This window comes from Myodes glareolus, chromosome 23, assembly GCF_982192425.1.
Source record: "Myodes glareolus chromosome 23, mMyoGla1.1, whole genome shotgun sequence".
In the NCBI taxonomy this organism is placed as follows: domain Eukaryota; kingdom Metazoa; phylum Chordata; class Mammalia; order Rodentia; family Cricetidae; genus Myodes; species Myodes glareolus.
The window spans coordinates 53240365-53254415 of NC_142048.1; positions in this window are offsets into that span (position 1 = coordinate 53240365).

Consider the following 14051-nt stretch of genomic DNA (forward strand, 5'->3'; position numbering starts at 1 on the left):
CTAGGGTCTGCTTTCCAATAAAGTAGAACAGCACAAATATTATCCACACCAAAAAGACATCTGAAATCCTGCTCACCCGAATCCAATAGCCAGAGAGCTCAGAGATTATTCCTGAGCCCCAGCCATAAAAGCAACCATGGTAGCGGTGGTGACTGACTGCTAGCAGCAACAGCGACAGCAGAAAAATCTGACCCATTTCTCTCCCAGTTCCACATCTAAACAACACTTACAGACACACCAGGAAACACACGACAGACAAAACTTTCCAACAGGAAGTGGTCTGAATGTCACACGGAGTGAAGTTTAAGCAAAGGAAACCTCAGGGCCCACTCCCACAGTGACACACTTCCTCCGAAAAGGACATACCTACTCCACAAGGTTACACTTCCCATTAGTGCCACCCTTTGGGGGCTGTTTTCTTTCAAACCACCACCTGTCATCAATCAAGAACTGGCCGTGAGGAACTAGTGACAGTGTGGTGGGGCTACTGTGGACTGAGCAAACCAAGCTGGTCATGCAACCCAGATGCTGGTTTGGCCTGGCTCAAGAGGCTTCCAGAGAAATGCCTCAGAACATGTTTTAAAAACGCGTTGTCTTGTTACTTAGAAAGCTCCAACTTAAGGGTGGATCCTAAGGGCATCTCTTTTCTTCTATCAGATCTACTGAGGAGTTAAATGCACTCTCTCCATGAGGAGCCCGTAAAATTCTAGGGTCATGTGCCATCATTTGCTTTCCACTGCTGTGATGAACACCATGACCAAAAGCAACTTGAGAAGGGAAGGGTTTATTTGATCTTACAGCTGAGAGACAATTGAGAGGGAAGTCAGGGCAGAACTCAAGGCAGGAACTGAAAGCAGCCGCTATAGAGAAATTCTGCTAATGGACACACTCAGCTTGCTTTACTAAACAATCCAGGGTCACCTGCCCAGGGGTGGGGTGGGCTAGGCCCACCCACATCAATCCTTGATAAAGAAAATGGCCCCACAGACTTGCCTACAGGCTAATCTGATGGTGGCCGGCCCTCAGTTGAAGTTTCCTCCTCCTTGAGGACCTTAGCTTGTGTCAAACTGACAAAACAGAGCAAAATAAACTAGCAGTCTATGGGTTTTCTTCTGGAAGCTTCTCAGATAACCACATTAGCCACCTCTATAAGCATTGTCCCTGTGCAGTTCCTGGTGTGCGTGCGCTATCAGCAGTAGTTAGTGCTAGGTTCTTTCCGTTTGAATCCACGGCTAGCACGGCACTAAAGGATCTGCTCTAGGTGAGGAGCTTGCTCAGCTCTATGATGCTGCCCTGATCCTGTCCTCCTGAGCAAGGCTGGTGGTGTGTCCCCTCCTGAATTCTGTGACACCAAGTCCAACCTGCCTCAGCACCTGGGCAGGAAGTCCTCTGAAGTCAAACCTGAGTAACAGATTACCAGCTGACTGCTCGTCCTAGATCCTTCCTGGTTTTGTTTAGTAATGCCTGATTATCCATGTAAGTCTTTCTGGGATTAGCTCTGTATTCCTGCTGTTGCTGCTGCCTGTCTGAATCAGCTGACGCTCTGAGTCGCCAAGCACTTACCAGTGTTCTCTCTCTCTCTCTCTCTCTCTCTCAACAAAGCAACCCACACCATAGAAAACCATGGCTCTATCCAAGAGACCTCAAATTATGCCTCTAAAACCAAAAATTAAATATAGATAAAACATGGATGAAATGTTTAGCCCTGGAGTTATATCGTATCATTTGCTCAATAATTACATTATAAAAAGCTTTTATTCCAAGCTTTTACTACAAAAAAATGTATAGCAGCCTATTTAATATCATAAAATCATGGCTGATGGCAAGCTATTTTCTGTATCTAGATGCACATTCAGTTTAGACTCCAGTATTATTTACCTCGTTTATTTTTATGAGCTGTTCGAGCCAGTCAGATCCATGTTGATATTTGACCTTTGGAAGCGAGGGCTCTGTTCATAAGCTTGAGATACATAAAACCAGCTTTTAACCTGCAGGCTTTAAAGTTGAGTGGGGAATAAAGGATTATGTAGAAGGAGGTTCTATGAACTATTTGGGGTTAGCGTCTAGTCATTTCTATCATATATAAATTTTCAGAATTTGGAATGGACTGCAAGTCCTATACAGAGTTTGGAATGTCAGTGTGTGGCCAGCATGTGCTCAGAGATGCTAAGAAACAATGGAGCTACATAGGGCTGGCAGTGAATTTTCCTTTCCATTTTATTCAGTTTTTCTAAAAGATGTTCTTGGTTGGTAGCCCAGGGTGGTCCTGCACTTGGGATAACCCTTCTTCCTTAACCCTCCTGAATTCTGGGACTATAGGTATATGCCACAAAGCCCAGCTTGGGAGCTTACCCCTGATTGGCTATAGATACAGGCTTGGCTGGTGGGTGTCAGAAAATGCTGGAAGGAAATGTTTGGGAAGCTAGAAACTCCAGGGGGAAAGGGCAGCAGTAGAACACATGTGATTTCACATCCATAAGTCTGACGAGAAAAATTAGTAGTGAATTTTCAGAAATGAAGCCTGCTTTGCTAAGAGGAAAGTAGTAGTTATAAGAAAGGGATTAGTTGGAATGATGGGAAATCTAGTGGGACTCCTTGCCAGGTGTTGGGTAGCCAGTAACCCTTATCCTCCAGGTCACATGTGAGCAACTGTTGTCAGGAGAACACAGCCACGCCTTGTTGGTAGTGGTTGTCTTCTAGGAAGAGGTAAAACAGTCAGGGGCAAAGCAGGTGTCTCAGTCCTGGGGCATCTTTCTGGGGTCCTGCTTCTCTCTTAGCTCACACCTAAGTACTTTGACTCCTGGTGTGGCCGGTTTGTGCCTGGAATGTTCATGGGCTGGAATTCTCACATCCTAGTTGATGGTGTCCACAGGTGGGTCTTGTAGAAGCAACCAGACTAGATGAGGTACTGAGGTAGCTTAAGATGATACAATTAGTGTCCTTACAAGGAGAGGAAAGGACCGGCATCCTCTCCTCTCACCAAGAAGATAGCAAGAAGGCAAGCAAGACAGGAACCCTCTGAATTCCCCACCTTGATGATGGAACTTGGCCTGAGACCTCCAGTCTCAGGAAGTGTGGGGATGAGATTTGCTGGCTCTCCTATTCTCCTTGGCTGGATACCTTGCTCATCCTAGATGTAGCAGAGAGGGCCTTGGACCACCCACAAAGCAAAGTGCCTTACCCTCTCTTAGGATTAGAGGGGGGTGGGGTGGGAGGGTATGTGGAGGGAATGAGGGGAGGGAAGGGAGTAGGAATTTGGATTGGTATTTTTAAACAAACAAATAAAAAGATTTGCTGGCTAATCTACCCAGTGGGCAACATGGTTGGATTTAGGAGGCGGCAAGGAAGAAAAATAAATGAAGACCACAAAGTCGGGAGAGCAATGGTATTGAGAATATCTGGAGTAGTTGGTGGGAAGTAATGATAAATGGATATAACCAACATATACTATATAAATATATTTCCAAAGAGTCAATAACAAGTAGAATAATTAGATAAAATCATAGTTTATATTTTTGTTACTGCAAATATATTTCCGCAAACTCTCCCCACATTTCATGTCTTGGTTTACGGTTTATACCGTTGTTAAGACAGTCTCCTGAATGAGCTACTTTTTCTTCCACCTTCGAAGGAACCTTGTGACTGAGTTACCTGCTGTGTGACTCCCAGGTTTGGAGGATGGGATGAAAGTAGAAAACCACTATGCACACATACAGTATTCTGCTGATTGAGTGGATAAATGACCTGTGAATGATAAATGCACTCAACCCTGGCAGAGCAGTTTTCTCTTTGTGGTAAACCTTTCTGGTATTTATCCTTTATCATATCTACAACATCTAGAGGTAAGTAACATTTGATTTTAATTATTTCGACTCATAAGTTTGAAGCCACAGATCTGAAAGTAGAGACGGAAACACTGTATTTCATTGTCAACTTTATTTAGATTTAATTTGCCGTTAATCTCCAAAGGCTAAGAGGTACTGAACTCAGTCTCTTCTCTGCCTGGGAGAGGCTTGTCAAGAGAGATCTGAAGAAAAGGAACAAGACATGGCTCCTCCCTCTGGTGTTCTTTAACCTTCCTTCATATGCACGTTGGATTTACCTCTCTAATCGCTTGTAGTTAGTCCTAGGATTTTCCTCGGCAACGAAGATTCCTCTTTTATCTCATGGTATCTGGAGAAGCCTTTACAAACTATTTGTGTAAACCCTGAATTCGTAGTCCTGGTCGACCAGTTCTGTGATTCTACAGCTTTGAAATAGAACCCGGGTCATCAACAGCAATACACTGATAGGCATCATCAGCTCCTTATATAGCTGATGCGAATGATTTCTGTCTCTCTTAGACGATGAGTTCCTTGATTCCGTTCCAAGTTTCTGACATCAGTAAGCCTCTCTCTCTCTCTCTCACCGTACTCAGGTCAGAAGGAAAAGAGCAAAGCAAGCGACACACCTTCAGGAGCTGGCTGCCCCCGCTGTGGCACCTGTGTACCTGGAACATCTATTGAACTCACAGAATCTCAGACACTGCACATTCTGGAAAAACAGCAGTGATCTCTAAGGTAGCAAGCCAGTGGCTTTATGGCACGCATGCGCTAAAATACCTCTCTGATTCGGCAATGCTCAGAGGACAAAGTGCGCTCTCTGATGCTCCCAGTTTGTGTGTGCTCAGCATGGACGCAATTCAAGTCTCCACTTGCATCCATTTTCCTGAAAACAACGTAATTTTCTTCCCAGCAGCCAGGAAAACTGTCAGAACCCCAATCCAAGCCGCATGGACACAGGCATACCTCTCTCCTGTTGATTTCGCCATTATCAGTCTCGGTCGCAGACACCACAGCACCCACCGGAGGCCAATGTGGGGCACAGTTTGCATCCGTTTCTGGTGTTTTGGACTTCAGAGACAGAACTTTGGGCAAATAATAAAGCAGCAGGTACACAACAAGTGACCTGAAAGTCTGGGCTTCCGGGACGGACTTCTTCCTGACGAACGACCCTACCTGCACGCCATCTCCAATCTTACGTCATCTCTTCTTCTGAATTACTGAGCCCATAGGAATCATCCCTGTAGCGGGCTGTGAGGATGATGTAGGATGATAATTAAATGTGGAAAATGGAATGAAAGCCTGTTAGCTTTTCACATGGTTACATTTGATGAGCATCTCTGCGTGAGTGTGTGTGCATGTGTGTGTGGTGTGTACACCTGCATATATGTGCATGCCCAGTCATGGGAGGAGGGAGACATGTCTGCCATGGCACATGTTGAGGTCACAGAACAACTTAGGTGAGCTTTCCCTTTCTACCGGGTGAATTTTAGGAACTGAATTCAGGCTGTCATGCTTGACCCCAAGCAGTTCTCCCCACTGAGCCATCTTGCCCGTCTTCTTGTTGGCATTTATTAACACGACATTTTTCTTTCCTGTGGGTTGAGTCTCGCCTCAATACATTTCCCTGGTGTGACTACACAAATCATGGCCTCAGCTGCACACTTTATGTGGTCCCACAAAAGTCCCTGTCCTCATCATTTCTACTAATTCACTTCCTGGAAGGAGCCATTTGAAATTAGTTTTGCAAGTAATAAGAACACCCCCTTCCAAGTTTACTTGTCTCGATACTTTCAGTAATGCAGACTCTTTGGCTTTGATTTAATAAGGCAGAAATCCTATTATTCTACTAGTTTGGTGACATTGGCAGGACACCATTATAAATATTGGTTCCTTTGTCAGTTTAATGGGGCAATGCACAGTTATATGCCATTGGTTTTCATAAAAATTAAATGATTGCTGTGAGCACCTGGCACACTGTGTGTCAGATAAGGAGGACTGAAGAAATACTACATTTGTTTCCTGGGATTTAATATACACTTCTGTCCTGGAAAAACAGCAGACTTTCAATAGCATTCCTGGAAATCAGAATTACACCCTCCATCCGCTTACAGATAATGGGTGCTAATCTTGCAGAGTATCAAATGCAAGAGCTGAACAGGTGATAGTTCTGAGGTTAGGAGGAGCTTCGGATGCTCCTATGTCCCAGTGAGCTGCAAGGAAGAGGATGGCCTTTCAATGTGTCCTAAGATGCTACTTTTCTGTTATTAAAGACCATGATGAAAACAGCTTGGGGAGGAAAGGGTTTATTTTGGCTCACACTTCCAGATAGCTTCCATCACTGAGGTAAGTCAGGACAGGAACTCAAACAGGGTGGGAACTCAGAGGCAGGAGCAAAAGCAGAGGCCATGGAGGGGTGTTGCTTATGGGCTTACTCTTCCTGGCTTGCTCAGCCTGTTTTCTTATAGAACCCAGGACCAGCCCAGGACCACACACAGTGGGCTGGGTCCTACCCCATCAATTACTAATTAAGAAAATGTCCTACTTACTTTCCTACAGGTTGATCTTCTCAATTGATTTCTCAACTGAGGTTTCCTCCTCTCAGATGACTTTGGCTTGTGTCAAGTTGACATAAAACCAGCCAGCACAAGATTCACAGTGATAGGCATCCTGTCCACCACAGCACAATCAGAACACCACCAATAACTTCAAAAACAGAAATTAGATTTGTAAAATCCTTCTCGGCGCCACTAAGCCAGAACTTTAGTCATGATATTAGGGCTTATACCCAGGGCCCCACACATGAGGCAAAAGCCCCGTGTCTCGGTTGCCTTCCCAGCCCAGGACTAACTTCAGAACTCTCTCCCTCCACTTGACGCCTGTATCTACATCCAAGCTATCTGCCACCTCGTCCCCCACCCCCGCTGCCCTGAAATACAGCTGGCTCAAAAATATTACAGACTCCACAGTTATGAAATCAGAATCTTAGAAATGGCTTCAGCTTGAACAGAGTTAATATTGTATTTCTCTGCAGCTACAAGAAAATGATTAACTCTGGGATGCGAAATTTCAAAATGAGATGGACAAATGGTTTCCAGGATGTGGGAGGAAGCACCTGGTAACCCTGTTACCCTGGATGGAGAGGGGACAGCTAATTATAAAATATTTTATCAGGTTTTCTAAATGCCGTTTACTGTGCCAGGTAGCAGTCCTACTACCTGATATTTGCCTAATGTCCTGGCTAGTTTTATGTCAACTTAACACAAGCTAGTGTCATTTGAAAGGAGGGAACCTCAGTTTAGAAAATACTTCCATAAGATCCAGATGAGGAACATTTTCTTAATTAGTGACTGATGAAGAACACCGCAGCCCGTTGTGGGTAGTGCTATCCCTGGGCTGGTGGTCCTGAGTTCTAAAAGAAAGAAGACTGAGCAAACCATAAGGAACCAACCACTAAGCAGCACCCCCTCTATGACCACTGCAACAGCTCCTGCCTCCAGATTCCTGCTCAGTATGAGTTCCTGTCCCGACTTCCTTCAATAATGGACTACAGTATGGAAACATAAGGCAAATAAAGCCTTTTTTCCATACCTTGGCTTTTGTTCAGTGTGTTTCAGGAATAGTCTAACACACTTATGATAACAAAGATTAATACCACTCAAAACTGTATATAAATGTTCACAGGACCCTTGCTCTGGCGATCAAAAAATAAAACTATTTTAAATCACTTCAAATTCAGCTGATATTTTTTGTTTTGTTTTTAGAGACAGGAATTCTCTGTAGCTTTGGAGCCTGTCCTGGAACTCACTCCATAGACCAGGCTGGCCTCAAACTCACAGCAACCCATCTTTCTCTGCCTCCTGAGTGCGAGGATTAAAGGCCTGTGCCACCATTGCCTGCCAATTCATCTGATTTTTAGTAGATAGACAAATAATGGTTAACATACTCTGTGGACTAGAGTGTGGGGATAAATTGTCTATTAACAATGGTTAGACTTTCAACATAACCTTCTGCATGAGCCCTAATCCAGTGACCCCTTAGCAGATTGCCCTAAACCGAGTGGCTTAGATCATAATCCTTTTATTTTTTTCGTGAAGGCTGAAATCAGTTGAAGAGGAGACTAAGTGGGCACCAGGGCTTCCTCTGGAGGCTGAAGTCAGTTCAAGGGGAGACTAAGTGGGCGCCAGGGCTTCCTCTGGAGGCTGAAGTCAGTTCAAGGGGGAGAGTAAAGTGGGCGCCAGGGCTTCCTCTGGAGGCTCCAGTAGAAAATTCAATCATTTGTATTTCCCAGTTTTCATGATGGTTTGGGGATCCATTTCTCTATCTGCACAAATTATTATTCCAATCTCTGGAAGTGAAGACATGTATTCAGAACACACTTAGCATGTTTTGTTCGTGTCTTGGTGAGGTTTAAACTTCAACCTACCTCTGCTCCTTCTGGCGGGAGCTTTGCCCCCGCTAATGGCTACTGGAGACAGAGCAGAGTATCTGTGTTGTCACATGAGAAAATAACACCAAAATGATTGACAACTGACTTGGAATTTTGAACAATGAAAACTATAAGGCATTTGAAAAAATATTCAAAGACGTGCCAACCAATAAATCTTATATTTCTTTAATTTTTTTTTTAAGACACATATTCTTCTCTTGCTGCCCAGGCTAGTCTCCACGTTCTGGACTCCAGTGAGTTCCTTCTGGATTTCTGTGTTGCCAGTGTTAGCAGAGAACCCTACTTTGGCTTACAACCAAGAACCTTATAGTTACCAAAAATCATCATTTACAATTTGATAAAAATAAACGCATTTATAGCTTGTCAAAAGATTTGAGAGAACAAATTGTCAGCAATCTTCCTTGACAGAAGTAGTAGAAGCAGGGAGCTAGGCTGAAGATGAGCTCACGAGGGGAAAACAAGGGATGCTGTAATCTTGTAAATAATCCCAGCAGACTGTGAGTGTTTATACTTCTTCTCCCTTCTGAGGAAAAGTGTAGCCCCATGACACCACCCTAGCCTCCACACATAAGCCTTAGGTAAGCTTTCCTCCCCCAACACATACCTGCAGTGGCTTAGGACAGTGGTGTGGGCTCCTGAGAGCTAGCTGGTCCTGCCCCTTGCATGGGCGGGGGGGGGGGGGGGGAAGACAACTGATCAGCTCAGCTATCACCCAGGCCCAGATATAGGGCCTTGGTCTGGCCCACCCTAAGACCTAACCCATCTGTGAGCTGTCAGAATGGGTGAGGGGCCAGTCCTGTGGAACCACAGCGTTCCATGACTTAGAGCAACAGCAGGACATCTGAGAGGCGTCTCAGTGAGGGTGCAGAACTGTTGGAGTCCACAAGACTCTACAGTAAATGTACAGCTGCCAGATTCATAAAGGCAGGCCCACACGTGTACAATTTATGGGGCACCTGTTTTGCAGAGCTGCGGGAACACTTGTCTTCGGGAAAAGAGACTGTCATATCTGTAAAAACCATGTGAAGTCATAATTCTTCCCTTCAAAATGGGATTCATTCCCAAAACACCTCAGCAGTGTGACTTCTGCACAGGCAACGGAGTGACCTTGCTCCATTCCCCCCACACCATGAGGCCTTGGAGTGATGGCATTCATTCTTTATAACAGCCAAATTTACATAGAGTCAATCCCACAAAATTATCTGCTAACAGACCACATCAAAATTTCTATAGAAGACAGGCACTGAGCAGGAAGGCAGAGTGTCCCACCTCTGCTAACAAACAAATCTGGGTGTCCTCAAAACTGGTTATCACAAAAGGGATTAGATGAGGAGAATGGGGGAATCCAGGAGTCAGGAATGTTTAGTAACTTTATCTAATGGTTTGGAAAGTCAGATAGTTCCCCTTGATGCTGACTCTTTTCTGGGTGCTGTCACTGTTCCAGAGTACTGCTTTGTTAGGATCTGTGCCCTTTTGGTGATTTTTGATGTGCACATTATCATGGTCCTTGCCTATGGAATTGTCAAACTCTGTACAAACTAGAAACCTCGTGGAGATCCCCCCTTATTCTTCCTCTCACTACTTCTTTTACTTCTGCCCCTTACTCCCCTTCTTTCTTCTCCTTATTCTTCCCCTTATTATTAATCTTCTCCATGACCCTTCACTTCACTTTCTCCCCTCACACGAAAAATAAAGAACATGCAGAGGTAACATATTTGAGTTAATTTTTTTACCCTCAGATCCTTGGCTGCCATAGACATCCAATTCTGAGCCCTGAGGGGGTACTGAGACTGGTACTCAAACCCCCTCCCCCCCTCAATACAGGACCATGGTGTAGAAGAAGCCAGATGCCCTGAACCAGGTCAAATGACTCAACACAATGCACATTTTCAAGTACAGCTTTTTGGGGAAAAGAGCCTCCTGTGTGTGACTTACCACAGTTCCCAATGCTACTATAACAAACGGATATGTGATGGAGAGGCGGGAAAGATGGAGGAGTGGAGTGGTACAAGGATGGAGGAACTGGGGAAGAGACAACTGTGACTGGGATTTATAGAGGAGCAGGTCAGTACCCAGAGGGGTCAACATGATATGTTGGTTTTTTCTTTTGTTTTTTGTTTAATTTTTAGTATTTTATTTTCTTTTGGGAGCAGATTCCAAGTGTGGAGGGCACATAGGGAAAGACTGAGAAATGAGTGGGATTGAGGTGCTGGACGTGAAGTTCTCAAAGAATCAATAAAATGTTATGTTTTACAAAAAAAGAATAAACTATGAATGGTAATAAACATGTCCACAGAGTAAATCCTCCAAATACATCCTTGTCATCACGTATTGTTAGTGTTCACTAATGGCACCGTAGTGTAGACAAATGTTTTATGAGTTACCCATTTATTGTTAGTGTTCACTAATGGCACGGTAGTGTAGACAAACATCTTATGAGTTACCTACTCAATTCCAATGAGAACAGTAGAGGAACCATGAGAGGCTGAGACAAAGCAACAGGCTCAATGAAGTGTGGAGCATTAAGCAACCTATAGGTTGTCAAACTGGATTAAAAATTTAGATGGTCTGCCATTTAAAGAGATCAAACTTACATTTGGATATTTAAATATATCCAGTGTAGTAAGCAGGTCGGGGGCTGCCACTTACATAGAAATGATAAGATTTGGTCAAACCATTTCATTACCAGGCAAAATAGACTAGATATTTATGCCAAAACTGTAACGAAGAATTCTGTATAGGTATGTTTCATAATAATAAAAAGATGAATCTTGGAAAGACAATTTTAGATATATAAGCAACTAATAACAGAGCCCTAAAACACAGGAAGCAAAGGTTGGCAAAATTGAAGAGAGGACATAGCCCCTGTAATAAAAAGGGAGATTTTAGTAATCAGTTTCATGATAAACATAAGTACAAGGTTGATAAATATTTTGAACAAAAGATCTTTGAACAGACATTTAGGAATACTTCCAGCAACAGCAATAATGTTGTTCTCAAGCACGGACGAAACATTTTCTATGATGGAAATGATATGATATAAAAGAACTTCAATAAACTTGAAAACATGGGTTTCAGCATTGGAGAGATGCCTGCCCCCAAGCCTGCTGCCCTGAGCTCAAACCCTGAAAATCATAGGGCAGAACGAGAGACCCAACTCTCACAAGCTGACTTGTGGCCTCCACGTGTGTGCCGCCGCACACGAGTACAAAAGAGTACTCACATATAAATGCACTAAAATGCTTTTATAAAGAACCTTAGAAACATAAACTGATTGTTGAGGGATAGTTGATCATTCTGTGAACCTCGAGTTTGCATTTGCATTAATTAAATAAAATCAACCTTGGGTAAGGAGGCTGAGTTAGCAACTAGTTGACAGAAAGTAATCATACAGAACCAGGTGGCATCAGAGAGAGAGAGAGAGAGAGAGAGAGAGAGAGAGAGAGAGAGAGAGAGAGAGAGAAAGTAGTAGGAGAGCGTTCGGTGTAGCACAACCTTTTCTGGTTTGGCGAAGCTGACACACGGGTCTTTCGGAGATGCCAGCAAGGAAGGAAGGCTAACTGTGACTCAGCTTCTCTGAGCTAGCAGGTTTTTACCCCAGCCTTGGAATCTCGAGTCTTATTTATAAATAAAGTGATAGAAATGTAGTTAAAGCTACCTTTTGTGACAGGAACACAGCCGGTGCCGGCAGGAAGAGAATTTCCTGCCAAGCTACCAGGCCACCGCTAGAAAAGCAGGTCGGTGAGTGTGGAGTTGCAATTGTTCCCTGAGATAGCAGTAAATTAAGTCACAGCCACTGTGCCAAAGTTATAAAAAAAATATTGATTTTCAAAGTAAGGTAGTTACAAGGTTAAACATTTAGAATTTAGTTAGGGATTATGCTGGGTTAGTAAATTAGTAGTTGCTGTAGGTTTTCCACCAAGATTCATGATTTCACGATCCCTGAGTAGTTGGTTGGTTTCCAATATCAGGCACAATCTCTTACTTGTTGAGCAGTCCTGATGTCCAACTAAAGAGATGCTGGTTACTGCCCTGGAATGCCATTATTGCTCCCTTAGGGCCATCACACCGTGCTTGCTGCTGTCGTGGTTCATAGCTGGGCAGCACTTGTGTCCCTCCTGTGGGCTTGGTGCCTTCTGGTACAATGAAATCCAGTCCCCCAAAAAGAAGAATTCAGGTCAGGGTCTGGAGAGAGGAAAGGAAAAGGGGAAATGAGGTAATTATAATGTCAAAAAAATTTTAAGAAAAATTATTATTAAGCAAGTTTTCTGATCATAGTAGATGGAAGTAAAACAGAGGCAACCGAAGTAATTTTAACTCACAGATACGTAATCTATCAAGGAGAAATCAGAACAATACTTGAAATTGTTCCGAGATGAATTGAAGCTGAAACAACTCACCGGGATATGGATGCAGATGGCAAACAGTTTTGCAGCTAATTCATGGTTGCTAATTTATAACTCCAGAAAATAAAGAGAAATAAAATATTTCGGCAACCCCATACAAATTGTGAGAAGGAAAATAAAATTAAATTGTTGCATTTCTAGTTTACATAAGAGCAGCATATTATTATCTGAAGTCAGACCTTGAAAGGATAAAAGGAACAAAATCATTTTTGAACACGCAGAAAACAGCATAACAATAATTACGGAAGACAAGTGATGTGCTTTAATTTTGACGAGTGTATCAGATAAAAACTCGGCAGGGGTCTGGGGAGACCACTCAAGATGAGCGCTTTCTACATAAGCACAGGGGGCCTAAATTGGGAGCCCCAGGTCCCACACAAAGTCAGGTGACACATGGCACACCTATAATCCCAGCACTGGGAGAGGGGAAATAGGTTGCTACCTGGAGCTGCCGGCTGGACAATCTAGCTGAAACAGCTACCGCCAGGCCAATGAGAAACCCTGCCTTAAAAGACAAGGAGGAGAGTGACATGTGACTCTACCCTAGCATGCACACCCCACACTCATGCATCCCTACACAAACTGTATGTACACCCCACACTCATGCATCCCTACACATACTGCACACACACGGGCATAAACCAATGGAACGACTGCCCAAGTAAGAACAGGAAATTGTCTCCAAGATGAAGCCAGGCTTCATAGCTGTCTACAAGAAATGCAGCTGGGCAGGTCAGCTGAAGAAGACAGCTGGGTGGGAGCTGTCGTCAAAGGCAAAACCTGAAAAGCGAAGAAGGGCATGCAGGAAAACGTGTTTCTTAGGCGAATAAATACAAAGTCATTGAAAACAGGTTAAGAGCTTGGAAGGGAAGCCCGCACTGAACGCCCCACAGCGTGGTTCCTGGATGGGAAGGAACTAGACACACTCACAGCTGCGGTCGGTGGTCTTCTCCCTTTTCAGGACTCGGTGAGTGTGCCGCTAATTATTTTAGTCTTTATTCTACTGGGGTTTGAACCTGCGCTTTCCACCACACACTTGTGTCTCTGAACACTTGCACCTCGCTAGTGGCTCCTATTTGGGAAGCTTGTAGAAGCTCTAGCACTTGAGCAGAGGTAGGGAACTGTGGGGGTTTCGATGTTCTAGGCTGTCCCTCTGTCTGGCTCAGACTGTTTCCTATGCCAGGATGTCAGATGCCACATGCCATGCTTCTACTGCGGTGCCATCCCACTGAGCCAATGGTAGTCTAAACCTTGGGCCAGAATAAGCCTTCTGACCCATAAGATGGATTGGTCAGGCACTGCGCCCCAGAAAAGGATACAAGTATTGAATGCAAATTGTTACAATTTTTTTTCTAATAATTATTTGGAACCACA